Source organism: Mustela putorius, unplaced genomic scaffold (assembly GCF_011764305.1).
Source record: "Mustela putorius furo isolate JIRA1106 unplaced genomic scaffold, ASM1176430v1.1 tig00000765_pilon_pilon_pilon, whole genome shotgun sequence".
In the NCBI taxonomy this organism is placed as follows: Eukaryota; Metazoa; Chordata; class Mammalia; order Carnivora; family Mustelidae; genus Mustela; species Mustela putorius.
This window is the reverse complement of record NW_025421470.1, coordinates 9,905,878-9,932,771: the sequence shown is the minus strand read 5'-3', so window position 1 is coordinate 9,932,771 and position 26,894 is coordinate 9,905,878. Positions and strand designations below refer to the sequence as shown.

General features: G+C 45.6%; 1 protein-coding gene and 1 pseudogene across 9 annotated transcripts in view; one reads left to right on the top strand and one right to left on the bottom strand.

Moving 5' to 3' along the window:
* RUNX1 (RUNX family transcription factor 1) overlaps positions 1-26,894 on the bottom strand; it is a 264,881-nt gene that overhangs the window by 180,713 nt on the left and 57,274 nt on the right. The gene's annotated exons all lie outside the window — the stretch shown is intronic.
* On the top strand, positions 25,483-26,105 carry LOC101681530 (annotated as a pseudogene).

Sequence of the window (26,894 nt, the reverse complement as noted above, 5' to 3'; positions counted from 1 at the left end):
TTTGAAAAGCTAAATTTTCACTAATAGGATCTTCTCCTTGGTCCAAAAGCAACATAATACAAAACAGAGGGCAGGACCAGGAGTCAGAAATGCTAGCTCTGCCAAGTGGGGTGGCATGTGGAACTCACCAGGCTCTAGAACCAGGTTACAGGCTCCAGGCACAGCTCTGCCTCTCACTCTTGCATGGCCTGGGACAGGCTACCCGCTGTAAGATGGGATTAAAAATAACAACTTCCTCACAGGTTGAATGAGTCAACTTCCATAAAGAACTTAGAGGAGTGTCCGGCTTGACAGCAAATACTATACGAAGATCTGTGGTGTGGCTTTGATCCTGGCTTTGTCATGGAGGAGCAAGAGGGGTAGCTCTCCACATGTCAGTTTCATATGAACAACAGATTAAATTCTCTGAAACCCTGTAGCTTTATTGTTTGTTCTCTAAATAAGGCACCTTGCAAACATCTAGGAGAAATCACTCAGAGTAGGGGATCATATAATTTATCATTAAAACAGGATACTTTTAGGCTTGAATGGGGATGATATAAATAATTAAGATTTCTGGGGACTCCTGGGTGACTCAGTCGGGTAAGCATCTGCCTTTGGCTCAGGTCATGATCCCAGGGTCCTGGAATTAAGAGTCCTGCATCAGGCTCTTTGCACAGCAGGGAACCTGCTTCTCCCTCTACCATTCCCCCACTGCTTGTGCTCTCTTTCTCTCTGTCTCTCTCTCTCTGTCAAATAAATAAATAAATAAATGAAATCTTAAAAAAAATAATTAAGATCTCTGGGATACTGGGCATCAGCCAGACCAGTGTGGTGGATCCGTATACAGCAGGTCATGTCGTGAGCCATTCGTAGACTGGAGATGGGGGATTCCGCCTTTGGAGATTTGAGGGTGTGGGGTATACTCTCTCAAGGTATAAGGGTGGCATTCAAATGGCACACAGCTGTAAACACTTCCCGAAGCGTGTCCTTCTGTCTGCCCTTCACCTTCTGCAACATCACCCTTCGTTTTTTCCTCCAGAAGAGGGATCAATATCACTAAAGAAACAGACTTGGATAGACGTACGTTATGTGGATTTTTATTTCTGCTGAGTTTTCTCCTGTAAAGCTACCTCTGCTATCCCGAGAGAAGCAGTTTTCCCCATTACTGATGGAAAGTTAAGTCTCCTCATAAGGAGGATTTCCCTTCCAGAAATCCAAAACGAGAAAAAGTATCAGACAAGGAGATTTTGTGCCAGTGAACAGTCCTTTCCAAAGATTTGAACGGAATAATTTGTTTTTCATGGTTTATAAGTAGCAGATAAAACCTACATGGAAAAATGGACAAGAAGAAATGGAAAATAAGACACAGAATCTGGAATCGTGAATTTAAAAAGCAATTTGTTTTATTTTAGCCATGCCCAGAAATCACTTGAGGTTAACAAGTGAGTATTTCTACTGGAAGAATCAGCTGCAATTAGGTCACCAACTTAGAGAAGATGTAGGCGGAAGTTTAAGTACCGAGTCTATCATTATAAAGGTACTTTATCAACAAGACTGTCAGTCATGGACTGTTGACTTAAAATGATTAAGAGGGTAAAATATCAAAGAGGAAGTTGAAGAGTTTGTGGAAAGACCCCTGTTAAGATGAGGAGCAGCTGAGGGTCTCGATATTAGAAAGTCATACATTCCTTGGGGAGCAGGTTTTGAGTTCCTTGACCTCGACATCAATCTGATGTGAATCAAAATAGAAACTTGCCTCCTCCTGAAGTCCTTGCTCTGGCGACACAAACCCGGCCACACACTTAATTTGGTGGTGACAAAATGACAAATGTGTTGTTGTTTGGATAACGGAGACATGGTAATACTCAACTGATTTCCCACTGAAAGTTGGATGTGAAAATCTCTAATAGTACTATTCAAACGTCTCATTAAACAATCAACAACAAACAAGTAAAAATCTGGAGACCTTGGACCTGGCACCCATGAATAGATTCTGCGTGGATCAGCTTAGCTCACCTGGGAATGGATTATTATTATTATTATTTTTTCCCTAGAAGTGTATTTGGCAGTCTGAAAAGATTTCATTGTTAATTTGCCATCTAACATTGCATTATTTATGGGTTTAATAATGACAAGATTTGGCAAATCTTTGGATCCACATGAGCCATGGAATTCAGAAGAATATTATTTCCTGCCATATTAATAACTGCTTTTATGCAGTGGATTTTACTTGGTAACTCATTTGATCCATTTGGTTTGATCATTTAGGTGTTTCAAGCCACCAAATATGGCCTCAAGTTTCACAATGGCTGTGTCTATTTCCTTAGCAACCACATGGTTCTTAGACTTGTTTTTTTGGTATCTGTAGGTCATTGCCATCAGCACAGTGGGAGCCCTACTCTCAAAAATTTTCTGTTGCTTAAACAAAAGCCTGAAAGCATGGGTCTCAGAACAGCTGCTGAACACATAGTTGTAAGACGAGGCTCAAGTATTTGTTGCCAGCAGTGAGCTGGGTGCATTCATTAGTATGTGACCATGCTGAAGACAAGATGTACAGACAGAAGGTGCTTCTTTTTATCCAGCAACCATTCAGTCCCTTGTTCCATTTCCTTTACTACATGCATATTAGTGTTTATCTTCTTGAATCACTAGAATTAAAAAATATTTTCTTTTTTTTGTTGTTATGTTAATTTTCTATCAAAGGTTCAACAAATAGCTTTTGCCATGTGTTAGGTATAAAGAATACTTTTCAGGACCAACTTTTAACCGTGGATCTACATTGATATCAGATGTTAGGATGAAGGTTTACTATTTATAGAAGTGTACTCTTACAAGGGTCCAAGGTCTAAGTTCATCCCAAGGTTCAGTTATAAAATCAGAAGATACTAATGTGTGTGTGTGTGTGTGTGTGTGTGTGAAAGAGAGAGAGAGAGAGAGAGAGAGAGAGAGGAACTGCATTGTGAAAGCTACCATCCATTAGACTCTTAGCCTCATTATCAATTTTTTCTTCTTTATGTCTAAAAGAACTAAATCCTGGGAAAATATGGATAATATCTCTATTTTAAAAATATGACATGAATTTGGAGAAGTTAAGTCTTCTCCCAAGATCTCACAATCAAGAGGTGTTAGAACCAAGATTTGAAGCCAGGTTGGCCTGTTGCCAAATTCCAGTATACTTTATGCTGTATCTCAAGGAACATTTCCTTCAGGAACATTCTAAGCACTGAGTTCTCTGCCCTCTGTGGTTCTTTCTCTCAGTTCCAGATGTCAGGCTATAAAGGGAGAAGGTGCTAAATGTAGATGTTGTCAACCAGCAAGTGAATGAGATAGAATACTTGGAGGGTTAAGGCCTTATTCGACACCCAAATCACACCCTACCCATAGGTCTGGGTCTCTCAATGGCTTCTAGAAAGTAAAGTATTAGATGCTCTAGTGATAGTATGAATCATAGGAAGTGCTAAGCTAAAATACTGAATGAGTCATTCTTTCCAAAAACATTGGCATTTATTTCTCTAAAACTTTTGATAGACTTTTATAGATGGGGTAGAATAAAATCTACTTAAAATTTACTGCTACTACTACTAAATACTAAAATAAATGTACCACTATTAATAATGAATGGCTTTCATTTTTTGACAAGTTGTTATGAGCATGTTGAATTATTTGCTTATGAAAGCATCCAATAGCATGTTACATGCCTTCTGGATATAAAATAAGTGCTAATTACAATAAATGTAGTGGTACATAATCTTTTAACTGTCTGATCTCACGCAATCTGTGTTCTATTCTGGGTCTACAGCAAACCTGGTTCTTGGATAGTTAGCAGGTTTTTGAAACTGGTTGGAGCGGGATACATAGAACCTAGCCATCAGTTGTATGTGGGGTGAAAGGTGGGGCATCAAAGTCAATTCTGAAGGTTTAGCCCTGGTGACTAAGGGGTTGGTGGTCCATTGTCAGAAAGATGAAAGTTGGAAAGTCTGAGAAAAGATGGTGAATTCTATATAGGACACATTTGCCTTGAGGTTTCTTGAGGTGATGTCCTCACAGATGTGTTCAGGAGCCACTTGAAGACTCACCACAACTCTGAGATGGACTTGCCTGGTGAGTTGATATTGCTGATCATGGGCCTGCTGTGTTCAAGGCAGGAGTGGGGAGATTCCCAAAGGAGAAAAGGTGGAACAGGAAGAGAAGAGAGTCTAGAACAGTGTCTAGGAGACATATGGGGTAAGGGAGGGGGAAGAGTAGCAGAGAAGGAATTGTGGAAAGAGTAGTAATAATAAGAGACAAGAAAACAGGGCCAAAGGGTAGGATAATTTTCTTTTGAAAGATAAGATGGTTTAGACTATTGGCCCTGGAGGAGCAAATAAGTTAGCTCAATCTTGGTATACTGTTGTGCACCAGTGTCCCACACAAGGACAGAGAGAAGGGAGGGAAGTGTGAAGAATCCCAGAATTCTACTACAGTCTACTACCTAATTTATCTGTGGAGGAGACTGTCACAGTGGCTACAGCTCTTTGGTGTGCTATGGAGGAGAAATGGTTTGTAACCCAGTATTCCAAAGGAGATGGGGCAGCAGGAAGAGGAGAAGAAATTTCTGAGTGAATGAGAAAGGCATTTAAAGACACAAGACACAGCAGGAGGAATGGGACCAAAAGGGGAAGACAGCCGAGAAGGAAGGGGGTGGATGAAGAGCTGGCATAACAGGTTCCAGAGGAAGCAGGGGGCGTTGAGCGGGGAACACATTACTTGTTTCATCTCTGGAAAATGGAGCAAATACAACATTCCTCAGAAAGAAGACATGTAAGGGTAGAGCTAGATGGCATCTCAAGAAGAAGTGAACACGTGCTTTTTTCAGTACTCACTACTCTTCTAAAGAATACAATGGGGGAGAGTCTTTCCAGAGGAGAGGTTATCTGGAACCTATGATCAGCTGGGAACAGTTCCTAAAGATAGAGCGCGGTAGGGTGTTTTGGATAAATTAGGCATTGAATGCAGGGGTTAAAATAAAATAATCTATGTCAAAGTGGTTTTGTGATTCCAACAATACTTAGAATAGTGAGAATAAAAGCAGAGAAAATAAGTTATAGAGTACGCATAAGGGAGGTGACTTGCAGCAGTCATTCTGTGTGACCCAGTAGTGATAGCAAGGAACTTAGAACTCATCTGAAAGGTAGAGGGTATTCCACATAAATATTACTTAAAAGCCCTTTATTCCCCATGGCCTCATCACAGTGCCTTGTCAGAGGGTTGATCTGCCACCATCAAGGTGGCAAGTGCCATCAGTAGGAGTGAGGATAGTAGACTGAAAGGAGTAGAAGCTGTGAATGGGAGAACATTCCAGAATATGAGATCTTGAAGATGGCACTATTTTCACTTGGAAAGCCAGCAGCTTATGGCAAGCTTTGAAATACTTCAAGACCAACTGTGCTTCACCCCCATCCTGATTCCCTACTCCAAAAGCTACATTTTTCTAAAAACATTTAGAGAAATGTGTTTGGTGGTCTCTCTGAGATACAACTATTTGACCAGACTCTTTACGCTGATAATTTACCTCCTTGGACACTGCCCACTCTTTCACTTTCTAGTCCGCGCCACATTAACTTTAATGCTCCTTTCGTCAAACCCTGCCTAGCCATGTGTCACAGATGGGCACCATATTTGTCTTCTCAGCCAGGAAAGGTGAAAGGTCAAGATTCAATTTCATACACAAAGATCTCGGTGCATGGAGGAGGTTCCAAAACCAAGGCCAGGAATTACCAATTCCACAAATCTAGGCAGGAGGTGGTGTGGGAGAAACAGCAAATGGGCTGTGGTCCCTTGAGTATATCTGAATATTCCTGTCTATCTGGAATCTCAGAATATGACCTATTTGAAAGGAAGTCCTTTTGGATGTGATGAGTTTGAGTCATACCAGATTAAGGTGGGCTCTATATCTAATGACTGTGTCTTTGTAAGAAGAAAAGACACACGGAGACGCAGGGAGAGTGTCATGGGAAGATAAGGAAGCAGCTTGCCCTCCAGGATGGGGCCTAGGCAACCCTAGGAAACCAATACATTCTTCTGATACTGATGACTAACATTTTCACTGCCCAGCTGGAAGCTTCTCCCAGGAGGCCATGTTGTCCCTGGATCCTGTCCCGATGTAACCTGTGTGATTTAAAGTCTTGGGAAGCCTCATCCCAGAAGGCTCCATGCCCAGGTCAATGTATTTCTTTGGGCCGCCCTTGTCATTACAACGTTCTGACTTACATCTTTGCTCCTTTGAACTTCAATCAATGGCCGCCCCAGGGACGTTGTTTTGACTATACCGCAGTTTTCTAAACTCCCCACTGTGTGGTTTCCAGGTCAGACAGTCAGGCTTTGTTCTGTGAATCACTGCCCAAGGAGTCAATTAAATCTCGCTCGGCTGCCTTGAGTGGCCTGGCTTCAGTGACTTTGCTACAACGAGAGTGTTTAGAAGTTCCCGAGGAAACCAGAAGCGAGCGGGGGAGGACCCTGTGCTGACACAGGGGAGGGGATTCTGATTAGGGAGCTCATAGTGCAGTGACAAATGAAGGCACCAGTAGCTTAGCTTCTTGGCTTGGAAAGGAGCGATGCATTCCTGACACACTATTCGGGACCCAAAAGAGAAAGTGAGGGGCTTGGGAAATCACTCCGGAGAGGCTGCCATCAAGGGGAGATGAGACATGTGTTAGCACTACCGTCCTTTCGCCGCAGGAATGGGAAAGAATCACAGTGTGAGTCTGGTCGTGATCTTTATGGTGGGAGGTTTCCTTTGAAGTCTGACATCACTGAAAAAATCCCCATAAAACCAAAAAGGAAAAAAAGAGTATCTCATCCTGGCTAGGAGTGCACCAAAGAATACGGAAATGGGAAGCCTTACAGCTCTCTGCAGAAACAGGAATGGGCAGAATCTGAAGTCACTCGGGAAGAGAAAAGGAAAAGAAAACGCAAGATTTCTCAAAGGGCCTGGAAAGTGCTACTTTTGTGGCTTGCTTGCTCCCAGAAGAAGAGTCCTGTGTGAAGCCAGTAGATCCAGACAGAGGACCAGCCCACCCAGAGAAGTTGGGGTTGGGCAAGTCACAGAGACTCTAGGAGATTCTAGGAATCTAGGCAATTCCTGTCTGTTGTCCCTTCTCTTGCAGGATGGTGTGGTGCTCAGAGGAGACACAGCATGAGAAATCACTCTGTACATTTCTAAGCATCCTATAAATATAGGCAAGTGAGGACAGGTACCCACTAAAGCTAGTCCCAGGATGCCTTAGGTCTCCTGTTTACCTACACCATGTCAGCGACCAGCTAAGTGGGGGCTAAGGATTTCCACAGAAGCCCAGTTCCAGGAGCCCCAATGGGTTGGGACTGTTCCTTTTTTTTTTTTGCATCAGTGATGCATGGGTGACACAACCAGGGGGAAACAGGCAAGCACAGAGACAGAGATTGGCGTTGCTCCCTCTCTAGAGCCTTTGGAGGGCCGTCCCATGCCGCACTGCTGTCCCAGGGGCTGCTTCTTTGGGGCATGAGCCCAGATGAGCTGGCGAGGCATAGACCCCAGGGAAGGGGAAGGCTCAGGACCAGCCACCCAACGTGCAGCCCCGACTCATGCTTTTCTCTGAGCTGCAGCATCACTGAGTACTTGCAAAAACTGTGCTGTGAGCACTCGTGTTTCTTCCTCCAGCTGTGGGACACTGTCTTTCATTTCCATCCACCAAAATTTCCTAGGTGTTCCCTATGCCATGAGGCTTGCCCTGAGCCTGCCTTAGCTCATTGCATGTCCTCTTGGTCACCACACCTTTTTAGTTCTGCTCACAGCTTGTATCAGTCCTCCCCTGCCCATCTGCTAACTATAAAGTTGGGTAGTGATTCCACTTATTATGATTACTACATGACCTTCTCTCAGGCCCTAATCTTGTCCCAGATGCAACACACCACATGTGACAGTTAACAGTTTGTGGATTCTGATACAGTAGGTACTAGTGGGCAGGGCAGCTTTGAACACCTGGGAGGGAGACATGGGGGTGTCTATCTAGGTTCCAGGTCTCTCGGATTCTCAAAAGGGAGTGGAGCCAACAGGTGGAGGTTCAAGGGGGTGAGATCAAGAACATTTGTCTTTGGTGCCCTAAGCTCTCCTTATACTGACCTTTGCACTCTAACTTATTTGGGGGCAGCCTCTTACTTAGTTCGTACTAAAGTGTAAATGACTAATGGTTTACCCTTCCCTGGGAGAGCTGCCTTCTCAGACTTACTAAACTTGAAGATTAAGGCCTGAGGCTGTGCTCGAGGGTCAGTGAAGGAGGAAGGTACTTGTCTTGGATGAGGGCTTTCCCAGCCTTCTGAAATCACCCCCTTGGGCAGCTGTATGGCATGATATGCCCCTCAATTAATGTACTTTCTCGCAGTCCAGATGGCTCAGGCCACTCTGAGGATGATCCCTTTCTCTCTGGACTCTCCCTCCCCAGCCTAACTTGAAAGACAGAAAATCTATCCAAAGTAGCTTCAGGGAAGAGTATGAAAATCTGTGGGCTGGAGGCATGTCAGTTCTGGCATAACTTAAATGTCTTTGTGCTGTAAAAATGGAAATGCCTAGTAAGAGTTCTTATTGTGCTCTTCGACTTGCTATAGACAGTGGTGTAGAGGGAACCTCAGGGTTCAGATTGTAACAAGGCTGCAGTCCCTTCTGTGGACCCCTGGAAACTCCCTAGGTCCCACCTGCCACATCTGGAGAAGGGGGAGAGGTGAACACTAATAGGCTTTCAGGCACCAGATTACTTAACTTTTCTCTGCTTTGACCTCCTCATCAGTCAGGGGTCCTGCTCAGAGGGTGGCAACAGAAGGAAATGTAATGACATGCACATAATACCCAGTTTGGGGGTAGAAACATAGTAAATGAGTCATTTATTTTATTTATTTTATTTTATTATTATTTATAATTATTTATAATATTATTTTATTTATAATATTATTTATAATATTATTTATAATATTATTTTTAAAATAATTGTTAGGGTCATTTCCTGCTCTCAGCTATGAGTCTAGGATTTATTTCTCTGCTTAAAGACAAACTTGGGATTCTGAGATTCTGTCCCTTTGCTATTTTACTGAACAGGTCCCTTCCTGAGATGTTGCTCTTTATGTCACTTTCATTTGGAGCATCCCTGACCATCTGGAAGGGCCAGATGGGAAAATGCATCAGGGTGAAGCATCAGTAGATCAAGGGAAAAAGATCTTTTTCAACCAGAAATTCTGCCATGAATTTTCTTGTGATGTAAGTGAGATCTACAATCCACTAACTAGGGGAGGCTTGCAGACAAGGTGATTCCTTCTGGAATCTTCCCAAGGTAAGAGCAGGAGTCTTTGGAATGATAGAACTGCATATGTCATACTGGGTCACCTATGTGTCTAGGCCTCTTATCAAAGAGAACGAGGAGTGGGTGTTTGCTACACTGGGGAAAAAACAGTAGATATGATGAGTCTAGTCATCAGGGTAGATTGGAAGGAGGGGTTTTAGTCAAAAGTTTTCAAGATGGTGAGTCTCAGTTTCCCATGGCTATTGTATCATGAACCACATCTGGGATGACTCCATTAATGGAGTCATCACTGAGAGACGGGGAATGGACTTTCATTGACATTTCCCATAGAAATGGACAAAAGGTCAGTAACTTTGTCATAGGACGGATCAGCACTGTGCTTCCTTGGGGGTCAGAGTGCTTTGGATAACTCATATATCTTCTCCGAGGGCTGGACAGTTTGAGAGAACAGTGAGGCATTCTGATCAGCTTGGAGTTGAGGCAACTGAAGAGACCCCAGAGAACTCCCTTGTGCCTTCTACCATGTGAGGTTTCAATGGGAAGACAGTCTGCTATGAACCAAGAAGAAGATTCTCACTAGACACTGACTCTGTCAGCCCTGTGATCTTGACTTCCCAGCTTCCAGAATGGTGAGAAATAAATGTCATCGCCCAGTCTATGGTATTTCTGTGGCAGACGGCCGAATGGACTAAGACAGTTGAGAGCTAGAAGTGACCTTGGATGCTTCCCTGGGCTGCAGGACTGGTGAGGCCCAGAATCTTGGCTCCTGGGATTCTACCTCACCTGCTTCTCCCCTTATATCCCAGCTGCATCCTTGCTTTGGGCTTTAGCTATCCCGACTGACGGCATTTTTTGAGTCTGCCAGATCCCTTCCTGTCCCCAGGTCTTTGAACATGCCCTTACCTCCACCCACAACTCCTTCTTCTCTCTTCCCTTGGCTAAATTCTCCTAGATAAAGAGAAGTCCCATCGGCCATCACCTCCTTGGATGGCTTGCGTGTCCTATCCTCTGCTTCCTGGTTGGTGCTGGGGGTCAATTCCCTTTCCTGTCACCCCCCGTGGGGCCCTTGATGACAGGATTATCCACTGACCTCTGTGAAGCGTCTACAGGCACTTGCTCTGTCTTCCTGGACTACATAGCTCTTAATATGTGCCTGTCACCATTCTGAGCACATCACCGATATCAGTGCCTTCAGCCCAATCAGGCAGGACTACTTCCATTCCTCTTTTGCAGGTGAGGATGTAGATGCACCAAGAGGTCATGCAACTTGCCTGAGGTCACACAGCTGATAAATGGTGAGTGGGGGAGTAGCTCCTGTGTCCTTATGGTCTGAACTGGGCTGAGTAGTGTCTCCTAAAATTCACACCCACGTGGAAACTCAGAACATAACCTCCTTCGGATAGAGGGTCTTTGCAGAAGGAACTGGATAGGATGGGGTTATCCTACCCTAAATCCAGTGGCTAGTATCCTTATGAGAAGAGAAAACGCGGACACGCAGAGGGAAGAAGGACGGCTGCGGTCAAGGGCAGAGAGATTACAGTGACGCACCGGAAACCAGGAATGCCATTACTGGCGACCAGCAGAAGCTAGAAGGAGGAAAGGAAGGAGCCTCCCCTCAAGCCTTCAGAGGTGGGGTGGCCCTGCTTGATTTCAGACCTCTGGCATTTGGCACTGTGCGAGAAACAAAAATCCTGTTGTTTTCAGCCACCTCATTTGTGGTCATTTGCGATGGCAGTCACAGGAAAGTAATAAACGACCTCGCAGAGAATGGGGGGAGCGGTTTCTGGGGTGGGGGATGGTGTTCCCACCCTTTCCCAAGAGGGGGGAGAGGGCCAGCAGGCCTGCCTGCTTTCCCTGCAAGTTCTGCCTGGTGATGGGCCTGGTGGGAGAGTCCCAGGCCTGCCAGCCACTTCTTGATGCGGCGTTTTGGGAGAGACACAGTGCTGGGCACATGACAGGAGCCTAGGGCACATGCCAAGGGGGCTGGACTTCGGGAAGGCCGAGAACAGCCACCCAGAGCCTCAGTTTTCCCTTTTAACAAATGGGGCCTCTATGGGAATGGGAACCTGAGCCAGGCACTGTTTGACGCCTGGGAGTGCAATAGGCAAAGAGGTTGTCCACAGTCTCTGTCTCTAGGAAACTAGCGTTCTGGGGGACAAGGCCATGAATCAGCCCCTACATAAACAAGTGATGATTTATGAGAGCGGTCAGGGATAGGAAGAAAAATCTCCTTCTCAAAAGATACAGAGGTTTCAAGAAATGAAACATAATGCATAAAAACAAAAAGCCAAATGGAATGGTGAGGTCCTTTGTCTGTAACAAGGATCATGCATTCCCACGAATGTTTGCGTGGTGGTCCAGACAGGCCTCAGACTCAGATGGTTGCTGGCCGGCTGGGCTGGGCGTTAGAGGACAGCTTTCCGTGGGGCCAGACTGGTCATCCAAGTCTACTTTCTCCATTGCGAGGCCAGCAATGAAAAGGATGACTGGACAGGCTGCCTGCCCAGACCTCAGGAAGAGCAGAGACTCCCCTGGGCCAGTTCCCCAGACGGAGCTGGCAGCAAGGCGGGCGGTTCCCCGAAAGGGTCACTCGCCTGCCCTGCCAGGAAGAGAGTCCGGGAGGCCTTTGAGGAGCACCTGACTGAGGTGCCGGGCACTTGCCGTGCCTCCAGTCTGGCAGAGGCCGTCACCCTTGAGTTCTCAGGTGGGTGCTCTGAGAAAGAGGCATGGAGCCAATTTTAGGAGCTTTCAAAACTTCCAGGAAGAACAAAAAGTGAACTTCCTTTCTTTCTTTCTTTTTTTTTTTTTTAAGATTTTATTTATTTATTTGGTAGAAAACACAAGCAGGGGGAGCAGCAGAAGGAGAGGGAGCAGCTCAGCTCCCAGCTGAGGTAGGAGCCCGATGCAGGACTCGATCCCAGGACCCCAGAATCATGACCTGAGCTGAAGGCAGACACCGAACCGACTGAGCCACCCAGGCGCCCCAAGGCAAACTTTCCAGATCTAATATGTGAGCCTTAGAGATATCCCCCCATAAGCATGGATACTCTTAAATGCAAGTAAAAACTCAGCCATAGAGCAAGGTGATATAAAGTACAAAGTACTATTAATCATGGGAGAATAGACATCATTATTTAAAAATAGAGTCATTTTGGAGAGAGGAGCAAGCAGTTCTGGGATCCAACAGAACTGTGCCTCAGTAACTTTCCACCGGAGACACCTTCTCTGGTCAAACACCCCCCTTATCCACGGCAGGGTTCAAGGAGATGGGTCTATTTGTTTATCTCTGGACACACACAGTGACCGAGTCGGGGGGAGGGTCGGGGGAAAGACCTGGGATAAATGCAATGTTCTAGCTTCTTCCACACGCATCACTGAGGTTCCGCACTTCCTGATTTCCCTAAACGTACGTTTGTCTCATATCCTTTGGAGTCAGACACGTGGCGTTGGTGGGAATCCTCTCCCCTCTGAGAAGGCTGGTCTCAAGAGCTCCCTGCACACCAGGAGAAAGCTCCTCTCCCCTTAGGGGGTGGGGAAGGACAAAGAAGGCTGAGATGGTAGGGAACATGGGAATTGTCCTTTCGACAATCGTCAGATCACTGGCTGAATCCAGAGTAGCATGAAAAACCAAGCTTCGCTTCTTCACCAGATTTCCCTTTCTTTCCTCCTACCTCCCCCCGCTCCCTCTCTCCTTCCTTCCTTCTTTCCTTTCTTCTTTCTTTCTTTCACATTTTATTTATTGTTTTGAGATAAAGAAGGGGAGAGAAAGAGTGAGATCACAAGCAGTAGGGAGGGGTAGAGGGAGAAGCAGGCCCCCCACTGAGCAGGGAGCCTCCCTAGGACCCTGAGATCATGACCCAAGTGGAAGGCAGACAGTGAACTCACTGAGCTACCCAGGTACCCCCATTCAGATTTTTCTTTAAAAAAAAAAATTAGAAATAATCTTTGAAGAAATGTCACAAACTTGGAGGAAGGATAAGACATTTACTCAAGGTGTAAACTATCTAAATGGAATGATGGATTGTCTTCTTCTGTTGGTGAGGACACAGAGGTTTTCGGGTCTGAAGCTTCTGTACATGTATATTGACATTTTCGTGGTTGTAGTTGGATGTAGGTTGACGTAAAAAAAAAATCAGCCACTGGCGTGGGTTTTTGTTTTTGTTTTTTGTGGTTTTTTTGTGTGTCTATAGGAGAGGATGAGTGTCCACTAAAGTGACTGTGGCCAACATTTCACAATATATGTAAGTCATGCCATACATAAGCTGTCTGTCTCATATGAAACCAGCTCTGCATGTCAGCTGTATCTCAATAAAACTAGAGAGAGAGAGAGAGAGAAAGAAAGAAGGAAAGAAAAAAGAATGGAAGAGAAAATAGCAAAAAACATGGGTGTGGACATCCAGTCTCCATTCTACCCGGGAGCCTCCGCTCTCGCGCGCCCTCAGACACCTCGGCCAGACTCTGGGGCGGTTAGCTTGGTTTCCTGGCTGGAATTGCGACACCGCTGCCACAGAGTGTCTTCGAGCTCCAGACAGGCCCGTGAACAGGGTGTCAGGAAGTCCGGGAAGCCATGAGTCAGCTCAGCGCGGGCAGCCGGGCCTCTGGGGCTCGAAAGGAAACTTGACCAGTAGCCGAAGTCAGCAAGGGGTGCAGAGCGAGGCGGGCGATGCTGGGAAGGCAGCCTGGGTGAGGCGAGGGGTGGGGGGCTGGCTCCTGAGCCCCCCGCCGGCGTGTCCCCACGGGCCCTCTGCACCAAGCTCCACCCTTCCCAGCAGAAACTTTCCGGCCCTTTCGGCTCTGACCACAAAGGGTGGAATTGAACGGCCTTTTGAAAAGTCAGTTCGCGTTGGTTTTGGTAAATTCAAAATGATGGAGTGAGTAATGCATGAAAAGCATCTTTTTCCTAATTGAAAAATAAGTACTGCAATTCTGCTTGCAACTCAACTTCTTCGGAAGGGAGATCGTAGCTTTCTGGGAGGGCGCTGGAGATGGAACTTGGACCCTGGCTGTTGTTTCTGTGCTGTCCTGTATCGCCACGAAACATGGGTTACAGCCAAGGCCATTTAGGAAGGAACATTCTCTTAGTTTCTTTCTCATCTCTTCCCTGCCCCTTGAGATAAACCTACTTACAGGTACAGCTTTCTATACTTGGTTTCCTCTTTCTGTCACTCCTACCTTTTAGAATCGCACTGCCCCGCGCTCCGTGTAGACCTGCTTTTCAGAATTTCAAACACTGAGAAATATATGAAGCTGCAGGTCTGTTTTCCAACACCTGGACCTTGAACTTGATATGTGTACAGCCCGCTACTAGGTGTGTGGAACAAAGAAACCCCAGATTTGGTAGGGCTGTGTATCTGTGGACTGGGACTCCCACCTATGAGACAGGAATTCTCCCCAGAGCTCTACCACCTCAGGGCACCCCCCCAGGGGTCGGGACTGACTTAACCAGACTCCACATTCACTCCCACCCCTTAGCCCCACTGGGGGGGCTCTGATGTGCCACTCGGTTGAGGAGGAGAGGAGGAGGGAATTCAAAGGCAGAGAAGAGAGAAAGGCCCATAATCTGGTGCAGGAGAGGAAACAGAAGGGAGACCAGGAGGGTTTATGCATGTGGGGCTGCAGCCAGAGGTTGGGGGCACCCACTGAAGACAGAAGGCCATAAAGGGGGTCTCCTCTCATTCTTGCCTCTGGCCTGTGGTCCCTCCTTTCCAACCTCGGGACGTCGTCTATGCAGTCAGCCCATCACATACATAGGAGGTGCTGCTGGGACCAGGAAGACAAAAACTGTGGCCTAAAAGCAGGTTTTCGAACAATGTTGACACTTCTCAAATATTAGTGAGCTTGAAAGAAAACACCAAACTCTTCCCTCTACGTGTCCTCTCCACTTTACTTCCTAACCTGTCTCCTGTCTAGTAAAACTGGAAGTGGAAAAAGTAAGTATTGCCAAGATCCTCCTAACGGAGTGTGCTGGACATTCCCTAGAAACTCAAATGTTCCTGCGGTGCTGCTTTTCCCTGGGTTAATCGCTTTGCTTTGCACTGTGAGACCAAGAGGTTAAAAACAAAATAAAAGAACCCAAACCAAAACATTAAAAAAATTTTTTTTAGAACTTGTGCAATAGGACAGAAATACTATCAAAATAATTTGCGAAATTCAGAACTGTTGCCGTATTTTCTATAGGGTTAACTTCTGAGATGAAAGACTACTTTGGAACCTATGATTTTTTCTTTTTCCCAAAATAAAATTTCCTTCATCAAACTGCAGAAATTTACTTGGGGAAAGAAAATGCCTAACATGTAGTTTCCACAATGAGAAACACATTCCCATGGCTTTCGGCCACTTTCTGTCAACTCTGCGATAGGCTTAAATTGCATTCATTTATAATGAGTTAAAAATATGAATGAAATCTTTAAATTTGTTAAAATAAAGCCATGGTTTAAACCTCGCCCCCTGCACAGAAAGAGAGGATATTAGGTGGCAAATGACCTCACTATCATATCTGAGTATCAACCCCAAACCTGACCACTCATATTTAATTTCAAACAAAATGCCGCAATTTCACAATTAAAAAAAAATTAAAAATAGACAGCCTCTGTTGCTGCAACGAGATAGGGCCGTGTGATGGCTGTGAGCATGTCTCTTCCTGCAGAGTTTCTGGCCTTGAGTCCACAGAGCCCCCGCCAACTTCAAAGGAAGCTGTAGGAGATGGTGTGTGGAACACCAGATAGCCCGAGGAAGGGGGGACCCTTCCTTTGCCAAGAGGCGTTGCTAAAATTAGAGGGTGAGGTTGTCTCAGCACGGGAGGGAGGGATCTTGGCGATGGTCTGTTTTAATCGATGATGGAACCCTTATTTCTTCTGCGACCTTCAAAGAGCAACGCTTATGCAACAACAGGAGGGGAGGTCTTTCTTTTGGAGATCCTTCCCTCTGTCTATCTTGAGCTCCCGATGCCGATATTTAAATCAATTTCCTCTTGCTTTGGGGCTCAGCACAGATGGGGAACAGCCAAGGCACGGTTCTTTTCCTCCGGGCTTTCTAAGATGGTTTTTTATAATCGGAGACCATCATTTGCACTCCCTGTTCATCTGGGATGCTGTCATACGGACCTCATTTTGTCCTTCCCTGTGCATTTGGGATGCATGTGGGAAGTGGGTTCTGTGAGGTGGGTGAAGGGTTGAGGGCAGCCTCACACTTGGGCTGAGCACGTGGTCACCTGCGATGCTCCCCCTGTCTCCACCTGTCTTGCCCTGGCAGACAGCATCTGAGCATCTGCCCCTGGAGAGTCCTGCTTTGGGGTGAGTTTGCCCCCCTTCTGTATTTTTCTTTCAAACTCTAAGTCCTTCAGGAAGGGGTTAAGTCCCTTCAAATTAATATCTTTGCTACCCTTATTTCCTCTCCAGAAATATTTAGGGAAGCGAGATGGCCTCCAAGAGGGGATGGGGAGGAGAAGCAAGGGACTTAGGAAAGGGGACCTGAGTGGGGCCACAGAGATCAACCCCATTTCCCGGACAACATCCCCTGCGGCTTCCTCAGGAGGACCACACGATGTCCAGAGACCACTGCGTGACTTTCAGAGATAACAGGGACAGTTCCTGTGACATCCGCTCCCCTCCGCCCTCAGCCCCCATCATCTCTCCTCCTCAGACGATCTCTTTTTGGCTCGGGGCGCCAGGAACCTCAGCTTTGCAGGGCCAGGAAGAAGCCAGAGCCCCTAGAGCCCTGTCCTCATCTTGTCTACTTTTTTTTTTTCTCAAGACGAAACAAACTACAAGTCCCCTTGTCCCACCAAATATCCAGCCATGGAGAACAATCAAGAAATCTGTGTTTGAAAGCAAAACTGTTCTCTTTGAAGGAGTCCGCCTTTACCGCTCGGCCCCACTGAGAGGAGATTTAATAGACCTGACCTGAGGCAGGCATATGGTACTAAGTAGGTCTGTTAGAGGTTGAATTGGTGACTTGCGGTGGTTGTCAAGCATTGGGGGCCTTGAATTCAGGCCTGTGGGTGAGCAGGGCATAGGCAGCTGGGCAGAGTTGGCCCTTAATCTCCTGCCAGCTGGACCCAGAGCTGGGGCTCGGAGGCTGGAGCGCGCGGGCTGCTCTTGGCAGAGGTTCCAGAAATGATCCTGGTGGCAATGAGAGCCTGTGGCTCTGGGCCTGCCCCAGAATAACACACTGTCCGCATATGTTAACAGACCGCCTTTTCCCCAGAGATCACAAAATGCATTCCATTTAGCGTCTGTTTTGCAACTGTTACTATCTGTGTTTTATGGACAACCAAACCAAGATACAGCAAGGCCTTTGAGCTGTGCCATGTGAGTGTGAGGGGTCAGGGGCTGTCCTGGGAGACCCGTGCTTCCTGAGTCTCAGGCTAGCGCACAACAGCCTTCCTCCTTAGTCCCCATCCTCTCCCTCCCCCCCCCCCCCCCCCCCCCCCGCCACGGACCTCTCCAATCTCCTTCCAGAATGATCTTTCTGGTGTGCAGATCTCAAGGACTGGTGAGAATAAAAAGGAACACGTGTGTTCTGAACTCCCTGTAAGAGAGAGTCATATTAAAAACACACACACGATCTAGTGTTCAGCATGTGTGGACATAGATGAAAGGGGGCGGCAGACCCAGGGCTGGGGTTTGTGACCGCACGTGGCTAGGCCTTCCCCCTTAGGACGTGCACAAAAATGAAGGGCAAACCTGGCTCCTTCCCTGCTGGAGCTTCTCTTCCATTAAGCGTCAGACCAAGCCGATCATGCTCCCTCTGCTTTTAAAGATGTGACCATCCCAGAATAAACAGAAAGTGAACATGCTGGATGAATGCTAAGTGCCATGTTCCAGATTATTTCAGCTGGCTCTACCTAGGCTGAGCTTCGTCCTCACTGGGCAGAGCGAGGACATTTCTCACTGAGAAAAGTGTCAAAGCCACATTTATAACATCTGACTCTAACACATATGACATTTATTTATATAGTATGTATAGTAAGCTCCTCGCCCAGCATGGAGCCCAACAAGGGGCTTGAACTCACAGCCCTGAGATCAAGACCTGAGCTGCGACTAAGAGATGCTTAACCGAGGGAGCCACCCAGGCATCCCTGCCCACAAGTCTTCAGTTGTAATCCAAATGAGGGCAGATGATTTCCCGAGTTAGAATTAGCAACATAAACCCTGGAACATCTAGCATCTCCACGTGCTAGGCTGAAAGAGATCTAAGGGATCTTTAGGGTAGAGCCCAAAGCAGCTCCCAAAATGGAAACTCAAGTCTATACTGACTTTTTTCCCCCAAACATACAGGGAAGATGGCCCCACAAATTTCACTGGGAACCAGTGTTTAATGAACAACCAGCAAACATCTGTCATATAACCATGGTGTGTAAGGTTTCTTGTGAGGGCACAGAGATGGTTATGTTACATGTGGGGCCGAAGTTGGCCATGTGGGTGGCCTGACCCAACGTGGTTCTTGCTGATTGCACTTGTTCACAGGGCAACAACTACTTCCAATGTTTGCAAATTCTTTGTTCTCTCTCTCCACTGATGTCATATCTTTGCTTCCTAACTTGAAGCTAACTTTGCTTCGTAACTTGAACTGGAGCTGGGGGCCACTCTTGATGACAGCCTTGCACATACATAGAGGGAACAGTTCGGAGGTCGCCGCTGAGCCACTTTTTCCAAGTGCTGGGGTGAACTGAGGATAAGGCCACAGGAAGCAAAAAGTAGCCCCTAATATGTCCAAGTCCAAACTCTCCATCTGTCCCGCCAGTTCTGTCTCCCTCTCTCCAGAGTCTTCCCTGCCTCTATGGAGACTGCAGTTTTCAGACTGCTTGTGCTAAAGGACACTTGATCCTTCCAGACTTCTCTTTTGCAGACTCTCCATCCAAACTGCCATCAGACAATGTTGGCTTCAGCCACTTTCTTTTATTGTCCCTGCGAAACTACCTTATTTCTGACCTCCATTTGCAGTGGTTTATTTTTTTAAGTTTTTTTTAAACAGTTTTATTGAGATAAAATTCACGTGCCATACATTTCACTTATTCAAAGTAAAAAATCAATGGTTTTCAAAAATATTACAAGATTAATTTTGTGAGTTATGGTATGGTAATATATATATATAACATTAAATTTCTCATTTTTCCCATTTTTTAGCATACAATTCTGTGCCATTCTTTTATCCACAACTGTTGTTATGTAATCATTACTGTCACATTATCATGAAAACTGTTTTATTTTTTTTTTTTTAAAGATTTCATTTATTTATTTGACAGGGAGAGAGATCACAAGTAGGCAGAGAGGCTGACAGAGAGAGGGGGGAAGCAGGCTCCCTGCTGAGCAGAGAGCCCGATGGGGGCTCCATCCCAGGACCTTGGGATCATGACCTGAGCCAAAGGCAGAGGATTTAACCCACTGAGCCACCCAGGTGCCCCTGAAAACTGATTTATTACTCCAAGCAAATGATAAACTAGGAATAGAAGGATACTTAATAAAGGCCATCTATGAAAAACTCTTCACTAGTATACTCAATACTGAAAAACAGAAAGCTTTTCTCCTAAGATCAAGAACAAGACAAGGAAGCCCACTTGAGCTACTTCTTCAAGAAGCTCTTGCCGGAGCGGTTAGGCAAGGAAAAGAATCCAGGGCATCCAAGATGGACATTTCTGTTCACAGACGACATGAACTTACTTGTAGACACCTACAGTTTCCACATAAAAACTAAGAAAGCAAATGCACAGATTTAGCTAAGATGCAGGGTATAAAACCGACACCCCTAAGTCAGCTGAATCTCTATACATTTGCAATGAACAAACCAAAAAGGAAATGAAAAATCAGTCCATTGACCATCGCATCAAAGGGAACAAACACGTAGGAGTCAACTGAACCAAAGATGCACCAGACTTGGACACTGAAAACGACAAAACCTTCCTCAAGGAAATGAAAGACGCCCTAGAACAAATGGAAAGAGGGGCCAGGCACGTGGATTGGGAGTAATCCAATCATCAGTAAGGTGACAACGTTGCCCAAAGCAATCTATAGATTCAACATAGTCACTACCAACATCACCATGGTGTTTTTTAAAGAAATCAAGAAACCCATCTTCAGTTTCCTGTTGACTTTCACACCTGCTGCTCCTTGTGCCTGGTGTGCTCTGGCCCCACATATCTGCAGGACACCCCATTTCATCTCTTTCCAGTGAGGTTGTCACCCCCTCAGTCACCTGTCACCTGTCATCTCCTCATTGTGGCCCTCTCTCATTACCCTTGTATTTCTGGTCCCCTTGTATGGGCCTTATTTTTAATCTGTGGCTTTTAATGTCATCTGACCAGAGTGTATATTTTTTAAATTTATTTTTTGACTTCCCTTTTTGAGCACAAGTTTCATGAGTTTGGGGATTTATGTCTGTTCGCTCCTACATTCCCAGCACTCAGAATATACCAGGCACGTATTAGCCATTCAAGACAGGTATTTATTGAGTCCAAGAAGGAATATAAGACAGATAAGGAAAATGAATACATTTGGTCTATTGTTTTTATAATGAAACAAGACCAAGTGTCTACTACTGGAGTCTTTGCCTCTTGCTTTCCTTGAAAGAGCTCAGTCTTACAGTGAAACATGGTGATGCTAGAACAAGACAGCTTCGTTGCACACTCACAGATGAGGCAAGCTCATGTGTTTCTTCCTATTTAAAAATCATGTTCCCATTGAGCTGTTTTCAAATGATCAGCTCCCTTTCCAATGTCCCACTCCCCAGAATCCCAGTATATTTGAAGTCACTTCCCGGCCTGAAAAAATCATCAGGGTATCTTAATCCATCTTAATCTTTGATGGCAACGGACGTAAGTGCGTGGAGATGCAGTTATGACTATCAGCAGGATGCCAAGAACTTGAACTTTGGCTGGGTGAGAGCAAACCTTGATACCAAGGGAGCGAGCAGACAGCTGGTAGGAAAATAATGGGTGTAAATGTAAGTGAACGTAAGGGATGAACAGTAACGGGAGACTCCCACAAGTGGGAAACTTTAGGACGTGTAGACACAACTACGTGCCAAACAAATTTACAATTTCACATACTTAGCTTGTGATTTTCACTTTGATGATGATGAGTGAACAAGAAGGAGAAAAGCTGTCTGTTAAAAGATGACTCATCTACGTCTTATTTTAAATAGATCTTGGGAGCGTTCCCCTGAATTACATCACTGGCCTCCCGAATCCATGAGTTCTCCCAAAGAACAACACAAAGCCACACTTCATCTGGAGGGTGAAACGTCGTGATGGCCCCTGATCCAGGCTCACTTCCTGCCTTTCTACTCTCGGGGAAGCAGCTGCTGCCCTTGGAAGGAGGAGTCCTGAGATCAGAAATGAGCACTTCCCACCCAGAGACAGACGGCTGATGCACTGCTGTGAGCTCCGTGATCCCACTCATTGGAACAGTATCTTTAGAATTCCCATGGAGTAAAATCAGTGAAAATCAAACACACATGTTTCGGGGTTTTTCTTTCAAATACGTCATTCTGGTGGAGGATAGATGTGTACCTTCCAACTTTCTATTCACCTATGTATTCAACACATTTTCAAAATGATCCACAGACACTCATTAATCCCACCCGTAGAAGATTTCTCTGAAGGGGGAAACCTTTTCACTACCATTTGCTGTTGAGAAAATGGAGGGATGAGAAAACTCTGGCAGCTCCCTTGGGAAGCTGGAAGAACCTGGCACGGTAGAGTTATTTCAGAGCCTGTTCATTCTGCCGGAGCCTCCATGGCCACTTGCATTAACTTAGGCAAAATGACTGATTGGATGCCAGTCATGCTCGTGATGGTGACACCCCACAGGATGGCAAAGAGTCTTCGGTTGTGCCAGAATTTTGTTGCATCAAATAATTCTAGAAAGCAGGAGGCCCAGAAGCTCAAACTGGGACCTCCCCTTTGGTATGGAATAACAAAGAGCTTTAAGGGTCTGCAGTAAGTCACTCCTGTCAGCATGCGGGTTGCCGCCCTCAGCATCTCGGCCAATCTCAAAGGACCCTGAGGGAAGTCTGTTCCCCACTCATGTTCCACAGAGAACAGCACGGTGAGTTCAGGGGCAAAGATGAGGGTGCATCGTGAACCAAGTCAGTGAACCTCAGACTAGATCCCAGTTTTCTTAATCACCTTGTTCACGGTAGAATTAATCATTTATTTTTCCCAAATGGACTTAGGATCACTTGACGTGGGGCCTTATCTGACTTTGCTTCACTTCTGGTTCATCCTTTTTCCTTCTGCGTCTGCAGATTCATCACGTGACGGGATCATATTCAGGGGAAATAGAAACATTAGATTTTTCAGCTCACAAAGGAGGCAGCTCACAGTTTAGGCCCTTGCTTGTTGCCTGCTTCCTGGAGGGGTGACTGTCCTGCGATCCCAGGCCTGCCTGTCACCTGGGCTTAGACCAAAAACCAGGCCCCCGAGAGCGTATCTAGGGCAGGATGCCCATCTTTTTAATTCATGTCACTTTCCCATCACTGAGGGACTTTGATTTGGTCCTGTCTAAGACGGGCTTGGGAAATTTATCTTTTGTTTTTAACTTTGATGCCTCAGTGTCTTAAGACAGTCTCATCTCTGCCTTTCCCCACCTGTAGCATTGACCTCTAAACATGCCGTGACTTCCCAGTTACTGAAACAGAAGTCACAAGAAGATTTTATTGATCTACACAGAGGTAGAAGTCATGTGCCTTATTAAGGTAGGATTTCTTCCTTATGCCAATGTGTTCTCTGCATATGACAGAGTGATGGAGAAATGGGAAGATCAAGATGAGAGAGACAGGGAGAGAGAGAGAGAGAGAGAGAGAGAAACAGAGAAAAACAGACACAAGATCTGCATCCCACACACAGAGAAGGGAGAGAGAAAGACAAAAACAGAGACAGAAAGAGAGGCTGCATATTACTTTTTAAAGCCCCCTGCCCCCATCACCAGTGTGTCTACAGTCCTGTAAAGCACCATTAGGATTCTGTGTGACTCATTTTATATTCCAGAAAATAGTCTCTTCCTGTCTTCCAAAGGACCACATTTTAAATTCCAGACTTGAGTCAAATAAGAGTCAGACGGTACTGATGCCCACCCCCACTGATTATTTAATTAATCTATACTGAGAAACTCCACATTATATAGTTTCTCTTTTTAAGCTTCAGAAGGGACCGTTTTTCAAACATACATACTACTTAAGAGACAGTCTTCCTGATCACAGCCTGGTCCCTGATACGTCATCATTTGCCCCGGAAGGACTCTTACTGTTCTAGCTGCCCTCAGCTTCTTTCTTGAAGCTCCGCTGCAGAGGGTGAGACCCGAACATAAACCACAAGCTCTTGCCAGCTGGACACCTTTCCTCACTGCTGTGGATGCTGCACACAGAAGAAAAGCCAGGTATTGGCCCTAGCAGGGACCTTCCACCCATCTCATAGCGCTTCAGCTTCCTTTGCATTTCATGCCAACGCCGGAGCGGAGGGGAGTGGAGGAGTGGCACTGTCATGTGACTTTTCTGCTGTGCCACAGGACCGCTCTGTGGCCTTGATACGTTTAGTTATTCCCTGCTCAAGCGGAATGTGTGGTGGCCAGCACCCCCACCCCTGGCCAGAATGCCTGGGGTGCTGTTTTACTGGTTTGGCATCCTCCCAGCTGGGAAGAGTTTCCTTAGGGCCTCCAACACTGAGGAGGTATTTTACATCATCCTTGGCAGACTGACCCCCATCTGCAGTCATCCTCCAAGACAAGATGGACAAGAAGTCTCATCGATGATTGCCACAAGTTCTTTAGATGTCGAGGAGCTTAAGCGTCACTCGGCAAACAGGTGTTGCATTTTGTAGTTGGGGGCATTATGTTCAGGAGAGGGGAGACGCAGATGGAGACAGACAGACAGACAGACACACACACACACACGTACACACTTGTGAGACTGGAGGTTTAAAAATCTCAATCTCAAAATACTGGAGATTTAAAAATTAAATGTTCTTAGTGTTTTTCTGGAAAATCTGCTTTGCCTCCATAAAAGCCTCAAGTAGAGAAACTGAGTTCAATATCCTTTTCAGGAAGCACAACTAGAAGGATATGCCATCCAGTAAGCTACATCACACTCCCTTTCAAGCCTTCCAAAGCATTCCCTGCAACCCCCTTCCTCTAGGAAATGGGGAACGAAATTGTATATATGGCTCAGATGCTAAGACCCCAGCAACTACAGATGACCAGACTGGGATTTAAGTCTCTGTTCTGCTGGATGACTTTGGGCAAGTGAGGTCAGCTTTCTGAGCCTCATGAGGGTAACAGTAAGACCAAAGTCATGGGTGTCATATATGAAGTACTCAGCCCTGCACCAGGCAAATGCATATTCTGTACTTGTCAGTGACATTATATTATTACTCTTTTCTTTTTTAGGGTGGGCATAGGAGCATGGAGATGGAGCAGCGTCAGCAAATCCTTTGCTTCCAGGTCCCAGCCTGGTTCTTTAGAAAGGCTGTGACCAGGGATTGTGCGTGGCCTGTGCTCTTTCTCCATCAGACTGAAGGTCATGTGACTAGTAAGCACTTGAGATGTGGCTGGCCTGAACTCTAAGTGTAAAATATACACCAGATCTTATGAAAGACATATGAAAAAATATAAATGATCACAGCAGTAATTTTTTGCATGGGATACATGTTGAAATGATAATATTTGGCTACAATGGCTAAATGAAAATAGGAGAAAAATTCACCTTACGTCTTTCTTTTCACTTACTTGATTGTAGAGAATCAAGAATTAAATATGTGGGCTTGCACTGTATTCCACTAGACAGCACTGTTGTAGACGTCAAGTCCTCTGGACAGGGTCTGTGTAAGTGTGAGTTGGGCAGATGCTATGGCCTGCCAGTGAATTTTCTCTCGGGTTTTATAGGAATATACCCTTCCCACAGAACTGCATTGTAATACCATTGGCTGATTGGATCTCTACTCCTAAATTCTAGCCTTTGACCCAGAATTTCCTCAGGCTGCAGACTCTCCTTTGCACCACGGTTGCTTGTGCCACTGCATGGGTGTTTGAAAGGTATCTGAACTCAGTGAGTCTAAACACCATCTCTCAAATACTTTCAAAGCAATATTGGTGAGGTCTTAATACAAACCAGAGCTAGCCTATGTCCTAGCTTAAAAATCATTCTTGATCTCCTCTCTGTCCAAGCTCTTTAACCTGGCATTCAAAACCCATTACAGGAATTCTCCCAGGAGCCACCAGGCTTCCTCTTCCTCTCAGCGGCCTGGGGTGACCTCTGAAAATGGTTCGCTATTCGCTTGACCCGGAAAACCCTACGAAATCATGCAAGTCAAGAGGTTCAAATCTCCGTGTTCACTTTAAGAACACACGTGAAACTGCCCAGGCCATCAAGGGTATGCATATCCGAAAAGCCACCAAGTATCTGAAAGACGTCACTTTGCAGAAGCAGTATGTGCCATTCCGTCGCTACAATGGTGGAGTTGGTAGGTGTGCCCAGGCCAAACAGTGGGGCTGGACACAAGGTCGGTGGCCCAAGAAGAGTGCTGAATTTTTACTGCACATGCTTAAAAACGCAGAGAACTTAAGGGTTTAGATGTCGATTCTCTGGTCATTGAGCACATTCAGGTGAACAAAGCCCCCAAGATGCGGCGTAGGACTTACAGGGCTCATGGTCGCATTAACCCATACATGAGCTCTCCCTGCCACATTGAGATGATCCTTACTGAAAAAGAGCAGATTGTTCCTAAACCAGAAGAGGAGGTTGCACAGAAGAAAAAGATATCCCAGAAGAAACTGAAGAAACAAAAACTTATGGCCCGGGAGTAAATTTGCACAGAATAAATGCAAAAACAAACAAACAAACAAACAAACAAAAAAACAAAACCCATTACAAACCAGCCCTACTTTATGGATATGGCTCCACCCCAGGTTAACCTCACTACCTCCAACCCCCCCTTTCCCCACCACCATCAGATCATGCTACTTAACATGGACATGCTCAGCACCCTTTTACTCCTGAGTCTTTAATCGGTATTGCCTCTTGCCACCAATCTTGTCTTCCCTTTTTTATCTACCTTGGGAGTTCTATATAACTTAAGGGTAAAGTTAAAGTCCACACTCTCTGGAAGTTTTCCCAACCCTCCCCTAGCTGGAATTGATCCATTGTCCCATATTTAAGAACATTTTGATTGTGACACCAGGATAGAACATTCTAGTTGATTCTGTGTTAGCATCATGCAGGTGAGCATTTTTCTTTCCACCTAGAGGTGGATTTCTTTTGCATTTGGTGGTACTTATTTATCTTCTGACCCTCCTTCCTTATAACAATTAGCCCCGATTTCCAACAATCATTCGGAAGGTGCTAACACAGGAGGGCAAATTTAGGTCAAGGACAACTGTGAGCTCAGCATGTCCCCTGGAAAGACAGCCGCCCAGGCTTGTTTTGGCTCTGCACTGGGAGAATTCTATGGGGATTGATGAGGAGGGGTCAGACCAAGGTAACGTTTGAAAAGAAAAAGGGAACAATTAGGTTGTGCACATCTTTGTAAGGAGACTCTCTAATAATCATGCATGTCAAAATATTTGTTGAATGTGCATTTCAAGAAAATTTAATATCAAGATCAAACTTCAGTCATGG